The following is a 21,224-nucleotide window of genomic DNA, read 5'->3' as shown; positions in this document are numbered from 1 at the left end:
GACCAGTTCAGTGTGGAGGGTTGTAATAGGCACAATGGAAGGATCAACAGCATGTGACAGATTATGCCTTCTTTTTCTGCATTCCATTTCATTAATTTCCCCTCTAGAACGATCCCTTCGCATCTCAGTCTGTCTGGTATTCAGCCTGCCGAGGGCTGGGGGATGAAAAGGAAGTTGAACACGACTCTGATTGCTGTTTGTTTGTGACTCAGCACAGAGCAGGATTTGACTTCAATGTGGTTGATTCCATTGATAAATTGCCATGAAGGAATCCTTGAAAGGATCCTTATTAGTGACGTGCTTCGTAGACACTATGTGCTGAATGTAATGGCATGGGGGTGTGAAAGGCTATATGTCGTTGTATTACACAAGAACAATTCCAACATGACACGTATAGCTAATCTCAGGATAGGGTACATTCACACTGAGCATTGTACACACCCACATTTTATTATGGTATTGTACTATGGTACAAATACTATAGTACTATAGTGTTCTTGTGTCCTAAAGTAGTATTTACAGTTTAATATCGTAAAAATACTGTGTATATACTATAGTAATTACTGTAGTGTTTTTGTGGACTAAAGGAGTATTTACAGTTTACCATAGTATAAATATTGAAGTGTGTACTATAGTAACTACTGTAGTGTTTTTGTGGACTAAAGGAGTATTTACAGTTTACCATAGTATAAATATTGAAGTGTATACTATAGTAACTACTGTAGTGTTTTTGTGGACTAAAGTAGTATTTGCAGTTTACTATAGTATAAATATTGAAGTGTATACTATAGTAACTACTGTAGTGTTTTTGTGGACTAAAGGAGTATTTACAGTTTACTATAGTATAAATATTGAAGTGTATACTATAGTAACTACTGTAGTGTTTTTGTGGACTAAAGGAGTATTTACAGTTTACCATAGTATAAATATTGAAGTGTATACTATAGTAACTACTGTAGTGTTTTTGTGGACTAAAGGAGTATTTACAGTTTACCATAGTATAAATATTGAAGTGTATACTATAGTAACTACTGTAGTGTTTTTGCAGACTGTAGTATACTGAACTATTTACTATAGAGTTTTTTGCGGACATTACTGTAGTATTCACTGAAGTGTTTTTGCGCCCTGTCGTATACTGTTGTATTTACTATAGTATTCTACAACATTCTATAGTAAGTACTACACATGATCGAGGGATATTAGTGTGTAGTATAGTATTCTACAGTACACTACAGTTTACTACATAATTCTATAGTAAGTACTGTCGTAATCTATAGTAAACTGTAGTGTGTTTTTCATGTGGGCACTGACAATTCTACAGTGACAAGTACACACATCTCACGCCATAACCTTGTGTAGATGTGGATCAGCATCAGACAGACTTTAATCACCAGTAGATCAGTTACTACATGACCATCTCCCTCGTTAGAGAAGGACAGGGCTAAAGTCAATGTTTTCATAGGGTCCATCAGACCAAGGACATCCAAGTCAAGGAGCCAGGCGGGACATGCACACGCCGCACAGTAGTGTCTCTAGCCCTTGGCCGAAGCATACTCTCAAATAAATTGTAGCCATTTATAGCAGACACTCTTATCCAGAGTGACTTACAGGAGCAATTAGGGTTAAGTGCTTTGCTGAAGGGCACATCGGCAGATTTTTCACCTCGATCTTTCGGTGGTCGGCCCAGCGCTCTTAACCTGCAAGGCTGCCTGCCGCTGTGACTATGACCGCAATGTGAACAGACACATTCCGTTGAACAAAAAGAGAGATAATCACTCTCTCTCTCTTCAAATCAAATCACATTTTATTTGTCACATGCGCCGAATACAATATTACCCGTGAAATGCTTACTTACAAGCCCGTAACCGACAGTGCCGTTTTAAGAAAAAAGAGTTAAGAAAATATTTACCCCCTCTTCCTTCTCTCTACTGAATATTGTGTGTATTTATACTGGGAACATATGGAGATGAGGCTCACCTTGTCGTCACACTGTTTCTCAGTGCGATAGGCATGCAGAGATAGAGATGGACATATCCCCACTCCAACTCATCAGGCCCCTGGGGCTGTCACCCTCTATGCCTGATCCTAATGATCTGGGAAGGCATATCCAGAATAATGTGCTTGGATAACTTCTACTCTGTTTCACAGAGGCATTAGCCATACTATTTCCTCAGCTTCTGGAGAGAGCAAGAACATAGAACCCTGGCTGGACCTCCAAAGAGACTGTTCTCTTCTTCTTCTCTCTTCCTCTCGGGGCAGACTGGACTGGCTGTCTCTTCTGCCCTCTGGTTGGATGTTCCTTTCCATGTCTCTTACTTCTCTCTTGCTTTCTCTGCGTGTCTTTCATTGGGTTTAATCTCTCTGTCTCTCTCTCTCTTGAGCTGCTCCATCTCATTACCATGCGTGCGTGGAGGTGCAAGAATGAGGTGTTGAGTAAGTGGAGAAGACAGCAAGGTGACTCACGTCCCCTGGTTGCAGAAACCTGTCACTACCTCCGTTGTTTGTCTGACCTCTGTGTGTCGCCAGAATGCTTTGTCCCCTTTCACTGTGCTCACATGTCTAGGACAGATGTCTAGGGCTTCTCTCTCTCTCTCTGTGTGTGTGTGTGATTTAAACTATGTGCCCCCGCTCTCTGTGCCTTCTCTCAGGGGTATCACCTGTCCCATTGTGTGTTAACGCGCTTCTATCTTTGGGGTGTGTTTTGTCAGTTTCTGGGTTATGTTTATGTGTTGTTTGATGTTCCCTGTTTTGTGTGTGTGTGTGTGCATGCGCACTCTGGCACACACACTAGCTGATATGCGTGCTGATTGCAGTGGAACGCGGGCAGAAGCTCTCTGACACAATGAAGCAGAGGTCTGAATAATTCAATGAGCCAGGGATGGCAGCGACACACACAGCCCCAACAGCCCTGCACATGCAGCCCTATCTCCCCTGCCCCACAACACACACACACACACACACACACACACACACACACACACACACACACACACACACACACACACACACACACACACACACACGTCTCCTGCCCGACCAGCACAGATAACACACTGACACGAACGAGAAATTGATGACGCTACTAAACTCTGAAAAGGTAGATCCTTCAACCTACTGAGTGGAGCAGGAAGGAGAGATAGGGAGACGAGGGTAATCAGTAAATCCTCTCTCAGGCTCAGCCTGTCACCGCGCCGAATGAGTGTGTAAACCTGAGGACTGTGTTCCCAGGCGCGTCTACGTTAGCGCTTGGGGTGTCTCGTGGTTGTCTGGGGGATAAGTGGTCGTTGATAGGGGTCTGAATAGAACTGTCAGGTGCCTTAATGGGTTTCCACTGCTGGGGATGGACCCCTGACAGAAGGGGAAGGGTGGGTGGGCCCCATAGGACCCGCAGTTTGTGTGTTCGTTTCTGATACTGTGCAACCTGTGCTACCTGTGCTAGTGACGTTGTGGATGTGTTTTCGTGTGTCTGATCATATCTGATAATGGTTCATTCACACAGGTAAGATTCTACACCCAGTCGCTCCAGCTGCAACTTCAGTCCCAGTCCCACCTAATCACTGGATCCATCCCCCAGCTCTAATCCTAGCATCCTGTCCACATCCCGGTTCAACCCTAACCCCTAGCATCAACCCTAATCCTAGCTTCATGTCCACATCCTCGTTCAACCCTAACCCTAGCCTCATGTCCACATCCCGGTTCAACCCTAACCCTAGCTTCATGCCCACATCCCTGTTCAACCCTAATCCTAGCTTCATGTCCACATCCCGGTTCAACCCTATCCCTAGCTTCATGCCCACATCCCTGTTCAACCCTAATCCTAGCTTCATGTCCACATCCCGGTTCAACCCTAATCCTAGCTTCATGTCCACATCCTGGTTCAACCCTAATCCTAGCTTCATGCCCACATCCCTGTTCAACCCTAATCCTAGCTTCATGCCCACATCCTGGTTCAACCCTAACCCTAGCCTCATGTCCACATCCCGGTTCAACCCTAACCCTAGCTTCATGCCCACATCCCTGTTCAACCCTAATCCTAGCTTCATGTCCACATCCCGGTTCAACCCTAATCCTAGCTTCATGTCCACATCCTGGTTCAACCCTAATCCTAGCTTCATGTCCACATCCCGGTTCAACCCTAACCCTAGCTTCATGTCCACATCCTGGTTCAACCCTAACCCTAGCTTCATGTCCACATCCCGGTTCAACCCTAATCCTAGCTTCATGTCCACATCCCGGTTCAACCCTAATCCTAGCTTCATGTCCACATCCCGGTTCAACCCTAATCCTAGCTTCATGCCTACATCCTGGTTCAACCCTAATCCTAGCTTCATGTCCACATCCCGGTTCAACCCTAGCCTCAACCCTAATCCTAGATTCATGTCCACATCCTGGTTCAACCCTAACCCCTAGCCTCAACCCTAATCCTAGCATCATGTCCACATGTTTGTATTCATGTTACCTGATACAATTGCTGTACAATATGATCTTGTAGCCATCTAATGCACATTCAAATGTCATAAATCAACCCTGCAGAGATCTCCTAGTCCTCTGCCGTGCCTTGATTGTATTTCTGCTGATGATATCTGGAAATGTGCATGTACACCCATCTACTGTTGCTAGCCTCAATTCTGACTTCTGACTGTGCTCTGATATCTGCTTCACTGATTTCTGCTCTCAATAAAAGCCTAGGTTTACTGCACGTTAACACTAGAAGCTTATTTCCTAAAATGGATCAATTGAAAGTGTGGGTTCACAGCTCCAATCCAGATGTGTTGGTCATTACCGAGACGTGGTTAAGGAAGAGTGTTTTGAATACTGATTCTAACCTTCCTGGTTATAACCTTTTTCGGCAAGACAGATCTTCCAAAGGTGGGTGAGTGGCAATCTTTACCATATAGCTATTTGTTGACTGTTGCTGGGTGTTATCGTCCTCCATCAGCACCGGCCTGTACCCTTCCTGCTCTAAGCTCTCTCCTGGCCCCTTACACTAAGTCTGAATTTATCCTGCTAGGTGACCAAAACTGGGATATGCTTAAACCCCCTGACAAAGTCCTAAAGCAATGGGACTCACTAAATCTTTCTCAGATCATTGCAAAGCAATCATTGCAAAGCAATCAAAGTTTGATGACAAAATATGGCCACGAGGGACCGCTGCGCCACCTTCCTGTTCAAGTGAGCACAGCACAACAAGAGGAGTCCAAAAATGTATTATATGCTGCTGCATAAATTCTGTAATATGCCAGGGAGATATGTATACTGTAGCTTAGAAAGTAATACTAAGTGTATGTTGTGTAGTAAGCTGTTAGTAGCCCATGTGCCTCACCCTAATAATTTGGTTTATTTTCACCTCTTAATTTTGCCTACTTTTCTGACTTGGTGGTGCACATGTAGCCTATAACTTGTTTTTGAGAAATGTAATCATCAAATATTGTAAGAGCTTTCATTGTCTGCTTATATGCCCCCTTTATTTATCCTACAGTTCTGACTTTGTATGCAGGGAGAACACTGTAAGAACGTCCCATGTTCTGAATTCTCTTGCTGTACATTTCAAAAGTGCTGACCAAATAGTTATACTGACTATGTCCGTCCTAGCTCGCTCATTAATGTTTTAATCAAAATCACGGGTTGCCTCTTATCTGCTTGTCTTCCCCTTATGCCATAGTTTGTACATCTCAATTGTCCGAAAAAAAATGTTTTTTTAAAGCCAGTAAATGAGACTGAATGAATGGTTTCGCTGCCAGACAAGGCTCTGCTGATAGCCAGATGTAGCGGTGGTAAGGTGTTGGGACTCTGCTGTTGGGACTCTGCTGCTGGGACAGCTTTATGTAGGCCCTAACAGTTTGTGGGCACCGTTTGTCACTGTTATAGTGCAATTAGTTTATGTGTGTGTCAATGTAGATCTGTGTACGTTACTCACAGGGTGTGTGTGTTGACACAGGACAGGTTGTCTGACTGTTTTAACTTCTCTAACTCGGGCTTTAGCTGACCTCTAAACACATATGTAATATGCTCTACCATAGAAATGTGTGTTTACAACAACCCAGTAGTCAGTAGCAGTGTAACAGCCATAAACAGGCACAGCAGGCGAGCTGATTACTTATGAAGGACGACAGTGGTTTGTTTATTCCCTGACTGTCGCTGCATGTTTAACCACTTATGACATCATCAGCTCACCTGGGCATCACCTCTGGTCCTGTGTTGGCTGGTCCACAGCTAGCCATGCATAACACTTCACTGAACATTACTGTGACAGGTTGGGCTGAGGCAGCAAAGACTCACACGCACCCAGGCACGCACGCACGCACGCACGCACGCACACACCACCCCTTTCCCTCTAGACCTGCTTGTCTTTTATCATGCTTTACTTAACAGATAGAATTACTTATTTTCTCTCTCTCTCTCTCTAATACACACATACACTCTGTCTCCTTGTATTCTGTCTTGCATCACAAATACATCACATATATACAAGTAACACTTTTTGACTTGGATCTGTTTAGATGTCAGAGGTTAAAGGGATGCATTGCTCTCTCTCCTTCTCCCTGCAGCGCTGATGAGAGATTTGATGCCACCTTCCACACCAACGTGCTGGTCAACGCGTCGGGTTACTGCCAGTACATCCCGCCGGGCATCCTGAAGAGTACCTGCTATATTGACGTGCGCTGGTTCCCCTTCGACGTCCAGAAGTGTGACCTGAAGTTTGGCTCGTGGACCCACAACGGCTGGCTGCTGGACCTGCAGATGCTGGACGTGGACACGTCTACCTACATACCCAATGGAGAGTGGGACCTCGTGGGTACGATGTGGTTAATCTCTCTCTCAGCATGTATGTCCATGCCTCTGTCGTTACCTCTATAGAGGTGGGTTGGAATGGGGTTGTGGGAGAGGGGGTGGGGCTGTCACCCCAGCCAGTTGCGACCCATCTGGGCCAGTGGAGGGTCCCTGAGGGGGGTGTCTGCGTATGGGGGGGGTTGTCAGACCTGATCCCGATGGCACATTTCATGTTTACTCCACACTGCCAGAGAGGGCATGTTACTGGGATTAACTCTGCTTAGCAAAAGGAACACGTGTTTGAGAATGTGTGGAGATCCCCATCCTGTGTTATTTGTTGCCTGTATGTCCTTTGAAATGTGTGGTTTGTGTGGTTCGTACTTGTGTGGCTCGTACTTGTGTGTGTCAAAGAAAATGTGAAGTCCATCGTTGAATCAATGTAAATGCAGTGATTTTGAATCCCCCCTCTGTGTTTCTTAATGTGTGTGTGTGTGTCTCCTAGGAGTCCCTGCCAAGCGTAATGAGCTGTACTATGACTGCTGTAAGGAGCCCTACCCTGACGTCACCTTCACCGTCACCATGCGAAGACGAACCCTCTATTACGGTCTCAACCTGCTCATCCCCTGTGTCCTCATCTCTGGCCTGGCCCTGCTGGTCTTTCTGCTGCCCGCCGACTCCGGAGAGAAGATCTCCCTGGGTAAGGAAGGAACGCCGGGAAGCCATCTTGGATTTTTGTATGTTACGGAGTACTATCTATACTGGACTTCTGTCAGGTTTATTAATAGATATCGCAGGGTCAGCAGTTACCTGTAATCTCTTCCAATTGGTAACTTGCTTAAACTGTCAGTCTAACAAGTCAGTTTAGCCAAGAGGTTATAAGTCTGACAATCTTATCTCGCTCGCTCTACCAGAATTTTGCCAGAGGTACAGCCGACTAGTGCTGTCTAACGCTACTGTACCTAGCAAAAAAAATATTTTATTATCATTTTTTTTACAAATTAATATTTGGGGTCAAAGTATCGATATAATATTGTCCAAAATATTATTGCGATATGTAACTGTATACATATTTCAAATCAAAGTGTATTTGTCACGTGCGCCGAATACAACAGGTGTAGAGTGAAATGCTTACTTACAGGCTCTAACCAATATTGCAAAAAAGGTATTAGGTGACCAATAGGCAAGTAAAGAAAAACAAACAACAGTAAAAGACAGGCTATATACAGTAGCGAAGCTATATACAGTAGAGAGGCTATATACAGTAGCAAGGCTATATACAGTAGCGAAGCTATATACAGTAGAGAGGCTATAACAGTAGAGAGGCTATATACAGTAGAGAGGTTATATACAGTAGTGAGGCTATATACAGTAGTGAGGCTATATACAGTAGAGAGGCTATAAACAGTAGAGAGGCTATATACAGTAGCGAGGCTATATACAGTAGCGAGGCTATATACAGTAGCGAGGCTATATACAGTAGAGAGGCTATATACAGTAGTGAGGCTATATACAGTAGAGAGGCTATATACAGTAGAGAGGCTATATACAGTAGAGAGGCTATATACAGTAGCAAGGCTATAACAGTAGAGAGGCTATATACAGTAGAGAGGTTATATACAGTAGTGAGGTTATATACAGTAGTGAGGCTATATACAGTAGTGAGGCTATATACAGTATATACAGTAGCGAGGCTATATACAGTAGAGAGGCTATAAACAGTAGAGAGGCTATATACAGTAGCGAGGCTATATACAGTAGCGAGGCTATAAACAGTAGAGAGGCTATATACAGTTGCGAGTCTATATACAGTAGCGAGGCTATAAACATTAGAGAGGCTATAAACAGTAGAGAGGCTATATACAGTAGCGAGGCTATATACAGTAGCGAGGCTATATACAGTAGAGAGGCTATATACAGTAGAGGCTATATACAGTAGAGAGGCTATATACAGTAGTGAGGCTATATACAGTAGTGAGGCTATATACAGTAGAGAGGCTATATACAGTAGAGAGGCTATATACAGTAGAGATGCTATATACAGTAGAGAGGCTATATACAGTAGCAAGGCTATAACAGTAGAGAGGCTATATACAGTAGAGAGGTTATATACACTAGTGAGGTTATATACAGTAGTGAGGCTATATACAGTAGTGAGGCTATATACAGTAGCGAGGCTATATACAGTAGCGAGGCTATATACAGTAGCGAGGCTATAAACAGTAGCGAGGCTATATACAGTAGCGAGGCTATGTACAGTAGCGAGGCTACGTACAGTAGCGAGGCTACGTACAGTAGAGAGGCTATGTACAGTAGAGAGGCTATATACAGTAGCGAGGCTACATACAGTAGCGAGGCTACATACAGACACCGGTTAGTCAGGCTGATTGAGGTAGTATGTACATGTAGATATGGTTAAAGTGACTATGCATATATGATGAACAAAGAGTAGCAGTAGTGTAAAAGAGGAGTTGGTGGATGGTGGGACACAATGCAGATAGCCCGGTTAACCAATGTGTAGGAGCACTGGTTGGTGGGCCCAATTGAGGTAGCGTGTACATGAATGTATAGTTAAAGTGACTATGAATATATGATAAAAAGAGAGTAGCAGCAGTGTAAAAGAGGGGTTGGGGGGGCACACAATGCAAATAGTCCGGGTAGCCATTTGATTACCTGTTCAGGAGTCTTATGGCTTGGGGGTAAAAACTTTTGAGAAGCCTTTTTGTCTTAGACTTGGCACTCCAGTACCGCTTGCCATGCGGTAGTAGAGAGAACAGTCTATGACTGGGGTGGCTGGGGTCTTGACAATTTTTAGGGCCTTCCTCTGACACCGCTTGGTGTAGAGGTCCTGGATGGCAGGCAGCTTAGCCTCAGTGATGTATTAAGCCGTACGCACTGCCCTCTGTAGTGCCTTGCGGTCAGAGGCTGAGTAATTGCCATACCAGGCAGTGATGCAACCAGTCAGGATGCTCTCGATGTTGCAGCTGTAGAACCTTTTAAGGATCTCAGGACCCATGCCAAATATTTTTAGTTTCCTGAGGGGGAATAGGCTTTGTCGTGCCCTCTTCACGACTGTCTTGGTGTGTTTGGACCATTCTAGTTTGTTGGTGATGTGGACACCAAGGAACTTGAAGCTCTTAACCTGCTCCACTACAGCCCCGTCGATGAGAATGGGGGCGTGCTCGGTCCTCCTTTTTCCTGTAGTTCACAATCATCTCCTTAGTATTGGTTACGTTGAGGGATAGGCTGTTATTCTTGCACCACCCGGCCAGGTCTCGGATCTCCTCCCTAGTTTGGCTGTCTCGTCGTTGTCGGTGATCACTGTTGTCGTCTGCAAGCTTAATGATGGTGTCGGAGTCGTGCCTGGCCATGCAGTCGTGGGTGAACAGGGAGTACAGGAGAGGACTGAGCACGCTCCCCTGGGGAGCTCCAGTGTTGAGGATCAGCGTGGCAGATGTGTTGCTACCTACCCTCACCACCTGGGGGTGGCCCGTTAGGAAGTCCAGGATCCAGTTGCAGAGGGAGATGTTTAGTCCCAGGATCCTTAGCTTAGTGATGAGCTTTGCGGGTACTATGGTGTTGAACGCTGAGCTGTAGACAATGAATAGCATTCTAACATAAGTGTTCCTTTTGTCCAGGTGGGAAAGGGCAGTGTGGAGTGCAATAGAGATTGCATCATCTGTGGATCTGTTTGGGCGGTATGCAAATTGGAGTGGGTCTAGGGTTTCTGGGATAATGGTGTTGATGTGAGCCATTGCCAACCTTTCAAAGCACTTCATGGCTACGGGTCTGTAGTCATTTAGGCAGGTTGCCTTTGTGTTCTTGGGCACAGGGACTATGGTTGTCTGCTTGAAACATGGTGATATTACAGACTCAATCAGGAACATGTTGAAAATGTCAGTGAAGACACCTGCCAGTTGGTCAACACATGCCCGGAGCACACGTCCTGGTAATCCGTCTGGCCCCGAAGCCTTGTGTATGTTGACCTGTTGAAAGGTCTTACTCACGTCGGCTATCGGAGAGTGTGAGCACACAGTTGTCCGGAACAGCTGATGCTCTCATGCATGCCTCGGTGTTGCTTGCCTCGAAGCGAGCATAGAAGTGATTTAGCTCGTCTGGTAGGCTTGTGTCACTGGGCAGCTCACGGCTGTGCTTCCCTTTGTAGTCTGTAATAGTTTGCAAGCCCTGCCACATAAGACGAGCATCGCAGCCGGTGTAGTATGATTCAATCTTAGCCCTGTATTGACGCTTTGGCTGTTTGATGGTTCGTCGCAGGGCATAGCAGGATTTCTTGTAAGCTTCCGGGTTAGAGTCCCGCACCTTGAAAGCGGCAGCTCTACCCTTTAGCTCAGTGCGAATGTTGCCTGTAATCCATGGCTTCTGGTTGGGGTACGTACGTTCAGTCACTGTGGGGACGACATCCTCAATGCACTTATTGATGAAGCCAGTGACTGATGTGTTGTACTCCTCAATGCCATCGGAAGAATCCCGGAACATGTTCCAGTCTGTAATAGCAAAGCAGTCCTGTAGTTTAGCATCTGCTTCATCTGACCACTTTTTTATAGACCGAGTCACTGGTGCTTCCTGCTTTAATTTTTGCTTGTAAGAAGGAATCAGGAGGATAGAGTTGTGCTCGGATTTACCAAATGGAGGGCGAGGGAGAGCTTTGTATGCATCTCTGTGTGATAACATGCGTCTTGGTGAGAGGTATAGGAATCAGGCGCAGGAGAGCAGGGATGTCTGAGAAGCGTGTTTAATAATATAGTCCACCAATACAAAACGGCACAGAAAAAAATCCCAAAACTATGCTCTCGAATAATCAGAAACTCGTGCAAACACATGGAGGAACAAACACAGTTCTGACACTTTACATACACGTGCGTAATAGCGAAAAAACAACAAACATCAAATACAATCGAGCGCAATACACACAAGTCTAATCCTGCACGAATTACGGCAGGTAACAGGTGCCCTATATACCCACAGAAATCAAAGCAATTGAAAACCAGGTGTGAAAAGGAACACAGACAAAACAACCAGAAAAAGAAAAAGGGATCGGTAGTGGCTAGTAGACCGGCGACGCCGAGCGCTGCCCGACCAGGCAGAGGAGTTACCTTTGGTAGAAGTCGTGACACTCTGTGTGTGGAGTACAGGTGATCTAGAATTGTTTTCCCTCTGGTTGCACATTTAACATGTTGATAGAAATTTGATAGAACTGATTTAAGTTATTTTCCCCGATCACTAATAGAAATGTGTGTTTACAACAACCCAGTAGTCAGTAGCAGTGCTTCAGCCATAAACAGGCACAGCAGGCGAGCTGATTACTTATGAAGGACGACAGTGGTTTGTTTATTCCCTGACTGTCGCTGCATGTTTAACATCTTATGACATCATCAGCTCACCTGGGCATCACCTCTGGTCCTGTGTTGGCTGGTCCACAGCTAGCCATGCATAACACTTCACTGAACATTACTGTGACAGGTTGGGCTGAGGCAGCAAAGACTCACACGCACCCAGGCACGCACGCTCGCACACACCACCCCTTTCTCTCTAGACCTGCTTGTCTTTTATCATGCTATACTTAACAGATAGAAGGACTTATTCTTCACTTTCTCTTTCTCACTTTCTCCCTCTCGCTTTCTCTGTCTCTCTGTCTCTCTGTCTGTCTCTGTCTCACTCTCTCTCTGCCTCTGTCTCTCTGTCTCTCTCCAGGTATCACGGTCTTGCTCTCTCTAACAGTCTTCATGCTACTGGTTGCTGAGATCATGCCCGCCACCTCAGACTCTGTGCCTCTCATCGGTGGGTTTTGTGTGTGTGTGTGTGTGTGTTATATACATTATCCTCTGTCCTCTTATGGTTTCGTTTGATTGGCTGTGCATTAGTGAGTGTAAAGCCAGAGTGTGTGTTTGTATTAATGTGTGTGTGCAAATCTTGTGTTAATGTGTATGTTTATACAGTCTGTGATCCTCTGAGGGCCTCGCTAGGTTTGACTAAGCGGTACATTAATACGTTATTAATGTCATTGAGGGCTGAGAGCCTATGTACTAGGGTGTCCAAACAAAATCATACAGTACCAATCAAAAGTTTGGACACACCTACTCATTCAAGGGTTTTTCTTTATTTTTACTATTTTCTACATTGTAGAATAATAGTGAAGACATCAAAACTATGAAATAACACATATGTAATCATGTAGTAACCAAACAATTAGCCACCCTTTGCCTTGATGACAGTTTTTCACACTCTTGGCATTCTCTCAACCAGCTTCACCTGGAATGCTTTCTCAACAGTCTTGAAGCAGTTCCCACATATGCTGAGCACTTGTTGGCTGCTTTTACTTCACTCTGCAGTCCAACTAATCCCAAATACATCTCAATTGGGTTGAGGTCAGGTGATTGTGGAGGCCAGGTCGTCTGATGCAGCACCATATCACTCTGCTTCTTGGTCAAACAGTCATTACACAGCCTGGAGGTGTGTTTTGGGTCATTGTCCAGTTGAAAATCAAATGTTAGTCCCACTAAGCTCAAACCAGATTGGATGTGAAATGTCAATGGAGCACTGAGCATATACTCTACCAAGCCTTTTTGTTTTCAAAGCCCTTTACATTGATTATCAAAAAGAAGGGAGGACCAAGGCACTCTGCATATCATTAATTAAAATGCCTTTATTTGTATGGCTTTGTTCAATGGAAACAAAATGTAAAAAATCTGACTCGTTTCGGCTGCATCAGATTATTTTTCACCATTCCACCTATTCCGCTCCAGCCATTACCACGAGTCCGTCCTCCCCAATGAATGTGTCACCAGCCTCCTGTGATATACGTCCAGTATGTCAGTGTCAATCCCTTAATGTTATGATGGAGAAGGACGGTGTTGGAACTGACGGACAATGGCGATGATACTGTCACCGTTATTAGTAGGCTGTGACAAGCTAGGCTCCCCGTGAGGAGAGGATAAGGAGCAAGCCAGGCTCCCCTTGAGGAGAGGAAGAAGGGCAAGCCAGGCTCCCCGTGAGGAGAGGATAAGGAGCAAGCCAGGCTCCTCTTGAGGAGAGGAAGAAGGGCAAGCCAGGCTCCCCGTGAGGAGAGGATAAGGAGCAAGCCAGGCTCCCCTTGAGGAGAGGAAGAAGGGCAAGCCAGGCTCCCCGTGAGGAGAGGATAAGGAGCAAGCCAGGCTCCCCGTGAGGAGAGGATAAGGAGCAAGCCAGGCTCCTCTTGAGGAGAGGAAGAAGGGCAAGCCAGGCTCCCCGTGAGGAGAGGATAAGGAGCAAGCCAGGCTCCTCTTGAGGAGAGGAAGAAGGGCAAGCCAGGCTCCCCGTGAGGAGAGGATAAGGAGCAAGCCAGGCTCCTCTTGAGGAGAGGAAGAAGGGCAAGCCAGGCTCCCCATGAGGAGAGGATAAGGAGCAAGCCAGGCTCCTCTTGAGGAGAGGAAGAAGGGCAAGCCAGGCTCCCCGTGAGGAGAGGAAGAAGAGCAAGCCAGGCTCCCCGTGAGGAGAGGGAGAAGAGCAGAACGGAAGGCTGGATGGAGGGAGGGAGATGAGTAACCTTTAGGGGCTAAAGTTCTGAGAGAGAACTTCAAAGGCTTCAGCTGCTGCGATGAGACACTCGTGATATGAGGGTAAAACGCTCACTAATTCAGCCATCAGCTCTCTGGTGTGGAGGCTCATGAGGAGTGTATGTGTGTGTGTCTGTGTCTGTCGACCTATGCAGGTTCTATGCATCTTCCTGCAAATTAGTCCTATTTGTTTACCATGTAAATATCTGTGCATTTGTATTAGCGCCAGAAACTGTTAGTTGTGTTTATGACGTAATCAATCAGATTTGATGTCCCATTGACCAGCAGGGAGGCTCAGCGCTCAAAAACTTTGAGGAGTCAAATAAAAATGAATGATGCCCGTTTTTTTATGAACTACACAGCGCGTTTGTCTGCTAGTGAGTTATACTCCAGAAGCTGCCTGCACATTTCAGTCTGTTTATACATTATACAGCAGTGTTTCTCACTCCTGCTGCTAGAAGGCCATAGTGTTTGCAGGCTTTTGTTCCAGACCAGCACTAACACACCTGATCCGTCAAATCCACGTTGATGATTAGTTGATTGGTTGAATGTGTTTTTTTGGGCCTCGAGACACTGAACCACAGTCAGGGTACTGATGAGGTCCCACTATACCCAAAAAGTGGTAACGTCAGCACCCTCTCTCATCCCCCCCCATCCTACCCTTCCCTGGCCTGATCCATCTCTGTGTGTCTCACTCGAACACGCTCATGTAGATTTGAGTGTGTGTGTGAATGTGAAGCTGCTGACAGGCTCCGATGGGGATGGGCTGGGTAGAGTTCTAAGTGAAGGGCAGTGTTAGTCAGCACTCTGTAGGTCTGTAGGGGCATCTCTGCACTTCCCACCTCCACTCTGCTGGATTAGACTCTGGCAGGACTGCTATCTGGTGTCTTCATCCAACTCTTCCTTATTAGAATCCAACTCTTCTCCTGGATCCACCTCCTCCTCTTTCTCATACTTATCTTAGTTTGTGTTCTGCTTCCGTGTTTTCCTCCTCCTCTTTTCTCCTGCTCTCTCCCTTACCTTTCACCATACTCTTCCTCTGTCTTCTATATTTCACTCCTCCTCCACTTCCTCTCTTCCTCCCTCCTCCTCCCTCCTCATCTTCCTCTTCCTTCCCATCTTCCTCATCTTCCTCTTCCTAAGCTGACTAGGATAGCCCTAACCCCTGATCCCACAGTGGGTCATGTGCACTTTGCCCTGCTAGCATTTAGTCTTGTCTGAACTGTTTAGCGGTTGTTTGCTAACAGAGAGAGGGAGGGGTGTGTGACTGGCCTGGGAGGCAGCTACAGAGCTGAGATATTTGGGTAAGAACAGTGTTGAGTTAACGCTTGAATGGGGTGAAGCTCCCCTCACATCCCTCCCTGCCTCCCCCCAGTCCCTCCCCTGAGAGAACCCATTCATGATGTGCCCTCAATGACTCTGCACTAAAGCTCGGTGTTGTTGGCCTTCTCTTCTGTTTTACTGCTGTTATTTTATTGGGTTGCTTGATTTTCCACTGATATACAATGACACACTCAACTGGCGACCTATTCCCTATTGAGTGCACAGCTTTTGCCATGACAAGTTCCATTTGGGACACACAATCTCCTTTTTCTTTTGGTCAGTGTCTGTATCACGTGTGATGTTACTGTGTTAATGTTTGATGTGGTTGTGGCTTTTATTTTGTAGCTCAGTACTTTGCCAGTACAATGATGATAGTGGGTCTGTCTGTGGTGGTGACTGTTCTGGTCCTGCAGTTCCATCACCACGACCCACAGGGTGGCAAGATGCCCAGATGGGTGAGTCCCGCTCCCAGTCTTTATCGTATCCCTCATCATCATTAACGTTATCATCATCGTCGCCATTGTGTGTGTGTCTCAGTCTCAACCCCCTCTTCTCTCTGTCCAGGTCAGAGTGGTGCTGTTGAACTGGTGTGCCTGGTTTCTGCGAATGAAACAGCCAGGTGAGGAGCGCAAACCCGCTGGCTACCAGTACGGCCACCCTCCCCAGCAACATTCCAGCGTCAGCTCCATCGAGATGGGACCTATGGGCACCGTGATGGGCCTCACCCCGCCCTCTCCCAGGCCCCCTGCCCCACTGGCACTTCCAACGGCAGCATGAGCCTCTACTTCAGCTACAACGCTGTGGAGAGCCCCCGCTGTCCCACCTCCAGCGACTCCGGCGTGGCGTCGGGGGGACTGGCCCAAGGGACCCCCTGCGAGGAGGCTGAGCCCCCAGGGGGAGGTGCTGGAAGAGGGAGAGGAGGTGGTGGAGGAGGAGGGGGGTTGCTCTTTACTCCTCCGGAAGTCTTTCAGATCCTGGAGGAGGTGTCGTATATCGCCCAGCGCTTCAGGGACCAAGATGAGGAAGTGGCGATCTGCAGCGAGTGGAAGTTTGCTGCTGCCGTGGTGGACAGGCTGTGTCTGGTGGCCTTCACTCTGTTCTCCATCATCGGCACCTTCACCATCCTCATGTCTGCTCCCAACTTCTTGGAGGCCGTCACCAAGGACTATCTAAAGAAATAGTGTCAATATATTAAACCGTATAGGCCAGTTTCCCAAACACAGTGTCGTGTCTTTGGCTATGCCGGATTAAGTGATATGACATGCTATTCTATAAAATAATTTCTCCGTAATTAATATTACCTGATTGAGCTAATCATATAAATGTAATTAACTAGAGAGTCGGGGCACCACGAAATAATATTTATAGAGCTGTATCTTTCGAATAAAGACCTAGTAATATTTTACGTCAATAGCAGTCAATATTAATTGTCACGTTAATTCAGTCTCATCTGAAAGTTGTAAATTCTTGGTTATCTTCACGAACCCTGGCTAACAAGTTGAATCAGTTGAAAATTGGGTTTAATTATTTATTTACTAAATACCTAACTAATCACACAGAATTACACATACACATAATTAATCATAACTTGATTACAAATTACGTCGGGCGGAACAGTTACGACAGCTTGTTACACAAAAGAAAAGGGGCTGGTTTTGAGTGAAAGAGTGGGAAGACTGAGGAACAAAGTGCGAAGCTGTGCTATCGTAAATACAATATCTTATGTATTCTAAATTACCGCCCATTTGGAAAAGGAAAATGCTATAAATATTTATCTGAGCTGCGCTTCAGTAGGTTGGTGGTAGATGGAAGGCCGTGTTGCCAAACTTTGTCCTTTGAAGAATGTCTCTGGTGGTCAATTGGATACGTTGTAGTAACGTTGTTGTGTGATAGACGGGATACTCTGTCTGTTCCTTCCTGACCCTCGTTTGCAGCGGCTGTTGCTAACTCAACGGCTAGGCGGTATCACTTCTGTAGTGAATAAGAGTTCAAAGTTCATACCATTCGCAATTATTATCTGTTATTATCCGAACCATTCTGACATCGGACCGTCGTCCTCACATCCTCGGAACAGAAGGTTATATTGTCGTCAAGGCTTTATATAGGAAGGGAGAAACGGGGTGTGTTTCATAGTTTACAACTTATGTCTCTACACGTGGGCGGGCCACTGAGTCGGGCCTAATTCACTCATGAAAACCCAAATCTCACATTTTAGAAGCTAGAATCACATTTCATCCCATCACGAATAATTTCATATTCAAACATTTAAGTTGAACAACAATTCCATGTGAATCCAATAACTCTGATGTGTAGACTTTCTACTGTAGAGTTTAGAGAGTCATTTTATCATTGATGAGAATGTCTCAGATGACAACCGAACTGACATCATATTCATTAAGTACCACCGCATATGTTCAATTTGTCGGATTACCAGAATATAGTTCATTTCCCCCCACCTTCTGATGTTCCCAGAATCTCTATGTTAACCAAGGGTTTTCAAATGTAACATCAGTACGGTAGAGAGAGGAAAAAAGCGGGGAGAGGTATTTAGGACTGTCATAAACCTACCCCCAGGCCAACGTCATGACAACAGATTAGTACTAGGTCTGGACTAAGAACCACTTTCAATGGAGAATCTCCATTCGGCATGCATTGTAGTACAGGACTAGGCCAATGCTGTGTATGGGAAACAAGCCTTACATGTTCTATCCAGATTACTCTGGAGTATATTTGAGAAAATTGATTTTAATGTAAATAGATGTACACTGAACATCAATGCAAGGGTTCTCCATAGTCCCTCTCCTCTGCTTGGATCCAGCTTAACTGAGGTTGTTCCTGTTTGTTGCCATGCCATCCAGATATCTCATTATAATATCAACTTGACCTTTGATCTTTGGATTCCTGTGCATGCATTCTACGACCTTTAGAGCTTTACTTTCTGGACTTTGTGACATTATGTAGCATTGTTAAAGTAACTGTGTAAATACAGAGATGTTTCACTGTGACCATGACCTTCTTATCGTATTCTAACCATTTTACTTTCACTATATTATAAGTTTGCGTACTGTACATACCCACGGTTGACTTTTTGCTTGTCGATTCTAAATAGCAGCTAACTTTGTCACGGGTGTAAAAGTAGTTGGGTGTCCTCTAGGTCCACAAATGACGTCATTAACTCTGACATTGACTGTGCCACTCTATGATAACATTGAGTGATTTGTGACGTCATGGCGTAAGACTCACATGTACATTAGAAGAGGACTCAACCTTCAACAACCTGCAACAACAGGAGCTATGGAAACAAACCACTGGACAAAGACATGACCATGCGACTATCAGTGGATACTGAACTACTGCACCGGCTGCTAGACGGAAGAAACTCCTGCTGAGACGGAGGCTGTCCTGATATAAAAAGGTGGTGGGTAGCCTAGCGGTTAAGAGTGTTGGGCCAGTAACCGAAAGGTTGCTGGTTCGAATCCCCCGAGCCGACTAGGTGAAACATCTGTCGATGTTCCCTCTGGATAAGAGTGTCTGTTAAATGACAAAAATGTAGTATGGACACCGTAATGCCCCCATACATCAGATAACTACAGTAGATCCATGTAGTATTAGTAATTGCAATCAGTTGATATGACATGTGTTGTATATAGGGGAATGGATATAGTGGTGCTACATTAACATGGAGGATGTCTGTCTCTCGTGATAACCTCTGACCTCGTAGAGGTCACTATGACTAAAGATCACAGGGGCTGACTCTTCCTGTTTTTATTGATTGAAACAAACTCAGATGTCATGTTTTGTTTTAATGTGGTATTATTATCCATAAAGACCATGGTATATGAAAGCTCTCAGGGCAGATAGTTAAGTTCAATGACTTATCGACTGCCTGTCATATCAGAGAGTAAGTCCGTGTCTGTCTTTTTCTATTAATAACCATTTTTACTGTGTACTGAACATATTCCCCCCACCCCACAGTCCGTCTTCCTCTGTTGTATCGGTTGTCACACTGCTGTCCTTCTCTTCCTGTGATTTCGTTGCACTTCCCTAATAAATCTCCCATGTAGCCCTAGAAAAGATCAACCTGGAATATCCATATGTACATGAATGTGACAGGAGATGGTCTGACTGGGTGTATATGTGACCGATCGCCTTGATTCGGTCTTATGTACCACAATTTGAAACTGTTTTTTTTTTTTTAAACAGTTGATAAAAGCAGAGAATCAGAGCTACAAAATGGTATGTCACACACTGCATTTGAGGAACAATGTTGACAAGCTTGTAACTTCACTTTTGAGAAAATGGCCTTTGAATATTTTGGTATCTAGTGAAGAGCTCTTCTTTGTCTACACCCATTCAGCATCGTTCACACCCTCTTAAGCTTTTGCCCCACCCATCTCTTCTGGTTGATCCAAGTGTTCTGTCCTAATAACAACAGTCAAGCGATCAAGCTAACTGGCTAACTTTGGCTAGCTTGCTAGGTACTTCCAGATGAGAGAACTGCTCGCCCTAGCAGAGCTGGATAGGCTGTTTTTTTTGTTATCCAGAGCGTTGATGAATGCAACTGTGCTGCTGGCAACAATTTACTCTTTTTTTGTGAACGTTTATGGGTGTTGAGCGTTCGTAAATTTGTCAGTTATTCTGCGATCTGGCGCACAGACGAGAGTGCTCTGAAATCGGAGTAGATAGCCAGAGCGGATTTACCAGCTACGTTTATCAACAGTTGTCGCAGTGACATTCTATTGAAATAGTTACTTGCATAGTGGAGTCTTTTGTTAAGACATGTAGCTAGCTAGCTAGGTAAACAATGAAACATAGTCCCAACTCATGATGTTACTACCCTGCATGAATCTGCAGGTAGCTAACCAACCAGGTTCAATGTTAGCTAGCTAACATTAGGCTATAACTAGCAAAGCAAATGGCTCTATGATACGAGTACTAACAGAACACTTTAACCTGAAATAGAAATGACTTTCTGTCAAAATTAGAAATGTGTCATATCTGAAAATGTAGCTAGCTAGACTATCTTGCCCATATACCTCATAGATGGATGCTTCTCCCTGTCAAGGATGCCATGGTTGCCCTTAGTTTGAAGATGTAATACGGAGACTGGTGTTTTCCCCAACTCCTTAGCTATCATAGTCTAATTCCACTGATTTCAAAACTCGGTCCTCCAAAAAGTGAAGAGAAACACTTATGCAGTTCTACGACGCAATACATTTTTTTAAAGCAGCGTTAGACAGGATTACCTACACAAACTGACCAGCTCAAATAGATAGAAGCACGCTATATGGCAGACCAATCCCAACTCATCTATCGACATGTCCAGCCCACTCATTTTTTCAGCCAATCATGGCTAGCGGGAAGGTTGCTGACTTTTCCTGTGGCTAAACCAACTAGGGTCGTAAATTTGAATTTAAAAAAAAGTTTACGTTCAAACAGCTCTCCTGTGAAGTAGTGACCCGCGACCTATGCCTAGTTTCCTGAAACAAGTCACATATGGGCCTACTGGGTGTATATGGGCTGACTGGGACTTAGACCACGGAAATATTTAAATATCCAAGGGATCTCTCCATATTGCAG

At 45.1% G+C, this 21,224-nt stretch overlaps 1 pseudogene; it reads left to right on the top strand.

Moving 5' to 3' along the window:
• Positions 1–19,752, top strand: part of LOC115129462 (neuronal acetylcholine receptor subunit alpha-7-like) — a 98,597-nt pseudogene extending 78,845 nt beyond the window's left edge.
• The last annotated feature ends 1,472 nt before the right edge of the window (positions 19,753–21,224 follow it).

The sequence above is a fragment of the Oncorhynchus nerka genome, linkage group LG5 (assembly GCF_034236695.1).
Source record: "Oncorhynchus nerka isolate Pitt River linkage group LG5, Oner_Uvic_2.0, whole genome shotgun sequence".
NCBI lineage: Eukaryota > Metazoa > Chordata > Actinopteri > Salmoniformes > Salmonidae > Oncorhynchus > Oncorhynchus nerka.
This window is presented reverse-complemented; position numbering and strand designations above follow the sequence as displayed.